Consider the following 2638-nt stretch of genomic DNA (forward strand, 5'->3'; position numbering starts at 1 on the left):
TGGGACTAGTTGAAGCATCTTAGATGGCTACTCAAAAGCTTTTAGGACCCGAGACGCCACTCACCAAAGTGGGATGCAGATCATTTTCTTAAACTTTGTTATGTCAGTTGACCTAGATGTCCCCTGAAACCACAGTCCCCAGACCTCAGCCCCAGCTACTCTGTCCCTGAAAGTGTTTGGTTGTGTTCAGGAAACTTCCAGTCATGCTGGCTTCCTCTGTATTGTGTGTTGTCCTTCCTTTCAACTAAGATGATTCTTGTCTACTATCTAGTTAGTGAATTCCCCTCTCCCTCCTTCCCTACCCTCATAACCATCAAAAAATGTTTTCTTCTGTGTTTAAACCTTTTCTTGAGTTCTTATAATAGTGGTCTCATACAATATTTGTCCTTTTCCAACTGACTAATTTCACTCAGCATAACGTCCTCCAGATTCATCCATGTTGTGAGATGTTTCGCGGACTCTTAATTGTTCTTTGTTGTTGCATAGTATTCCATTGTGTATGTACCATAATTTGCTTATCCATTCATCTGTTGATGGACACCTAGGTTGGTTCCATCTTTTTGCTATTGTGAACAATGCTGTGATGAACATAGGTGTGCATATATCTATTGGTGTGATGGCTCTTATTTTCTCTAGGATATATTCTAAGGAGTGGGACTGCTGGATTGTATGGTACTTCTATTTCTAGCTTTTTAAGGAAGCGCCACATCGATTTCCAAAGCGGCTGAGCCATTTTACTTTCCCGTCGGCAGTGTGTAAGTGTTCTAGTCTCTCCACAACCTCTTCCACATTTATTATTTTGTGCTTTTTGGATAGTGCCAGCCTTGTTGGGGTGATATGGTATCTCATTGTAGTTTTGATTCGCATTTCTCTAATGGCTGATGAATGTAAACATTTCCTCATGTCTCTGTTAGCTGCCTGAATGTCTTCTTTGGTGAAGTGTTTGTTCATATCCTTTGCCCATTTTTTAATTGGGTTATTTGTCTTTTTGTTGTTGAGATTTTGCATTATATTTTAGATTTTAGAGATTAGAACCTGATCAGATATGTCATAGCCAAAAATTTTTTCCCAGTCCGTATGTTCTCTTTTACTCTTTTGGTGAAGTCTTTTGATGAGCACGAGTGTTTGATTTTCAGGAGCTCCCAGTTATCAAGTTTCTCTTCTAGTGTTTGTGCATTGATATTATGTTTTGTATTCTGTTTATGCCATGTATTAGGGCTCCTAGAATTGTTCCTATTTTTTCTTCCATGATCTTTATCATTTTAGATTTTATATTTAGGTGTTTGATCCATTTTGCATTAGTTTTTGTACATGCATGGTGTGAGGTATGGGTCTTTTTTCATTTTTTTTTTTTTTTTTGGTGATGGATATCCAGTTATGCCAGCACCATTTGTTAAAGAGACTGTCTTTTCCCCATTTAATGGATTTGGGACCTTTGTCAAATATCAGCTGATCATAGGTGAATCAATTTATGTCTGGATTCTCAATTCTGTTCCATTGATCTATAAATCTGTACGAGTAGCAGGCTGTTTTGACTACCATGTTGGTATAATAGGTAGTGTGAGGCCTCCCACTTTGTTTTTCTTCTTGAGTAATGCTTTACTTATCTGGGGCCTCTTCCCTTTCCATATGAAGTTGGTGATTTGTTTCTCCATTTTGTTAAAAAATATTGTTGGAACTTGGATTGGAATTGCATTGTATCTATAGATCGCTTTGGGTAGAACTGACATTTACACAATGTTGAGTCTTCCTATGCATGAGCATGGTATGTTTTTCCACTTATTTTTGTTTCCTGAAGTACTGTCTTGTAGTTTTCTTTGTGTCGGTCTTTTATGTCTCTGGTTAGATTTATTCCTAAGTATTTTATCTTCTTGGGGGCTATTGTAAATGGTACTGATTCAGTATATTCCTTTATGGAGTTCTCTTTGTTGGTGTAGAGGAAACCAAGCGATTTTCATATGTTTATCTTGTATCCTGATACTTACTGAAATCTTCTATTAGTTCCAGTGGTTTTCTTGTGGATTCTTTGGGGTCTTCTGTGTATAATATCATATCATCTGCAAATAGGGATACTTTTACCTCTTCCTTACCAATTTGGATGACCTTTATTTCTTTTTCTTGCCTTATTGCTCTGACTAGGACCTCCAGCATAATGTTGAATAAGAGTGGTGATAAAGGTATGCTTGTCTGGTTCCCGCTCTTAAGGGGAATGCTTTCAGACTCTGTTTATAATGATATTGGCTGCTGGCTTTGTATAAATGCCCTTTATTATGCTGAGGAATTTCCCTTCTATTCTTATTTTGCTGAGAGTTTTTATCATGAATGGGTGTTAGACTTTGTCAAATGCCTTTTCTGCATCAACTGATAAGATCATGTGGTTCTTGTCTTTTGTTTTACTTACGTGATGGATTACATTGACTGTTTTTCTAATGCTGAACCATCCCTGCATACCTGGTATGAATCCCACTTGGTCATGGTGAATTATTTTTTTGATATGTTGTAGAATTCTATTGGCTAGAATTTTGCTGAGTATTTTTGTGTCTATGTTCATGAGGGATATTGGTCTGTAATTTCCTTTTTTTGTGGTTTCTTTACCTGGTTTTGGTATCAGGGTTATGCTGGCCTCATAGAATGAGTT

At 37.1% G+C, this 2638-nt stretch overlaps 1 protein-coding gene across 2 annotated transcripts in view; it reads right to left on the bottom strand.

The window, feature by feature from the left end:
* TAFA1 (TAFA chemokine like family member 1) overlaps window positions 1-2638 on the bottom strand; it is a 659101-nt gene that overhangs the window by 179051 nt on the left and 477412 nt on the right. The gene's annotated exons all lie outside the window — the stretch shown is intronic.

Source organism: Trichechus manatus, unplaced genomic scaffold, assembly GCF_000243295.1.
Source record: "Trichechus manatus latirostris isolate Lorelei unplaced genomic scaffold, TriManLat1.0 scaffold00020, whole genome shotgun sequence".
Taxonomy (NCBI): Eukaryota; Metazoa; Chordata; class Mammalia; order Sirenia; family Trichechidae; genus Trichechus; species Trichechus manatus.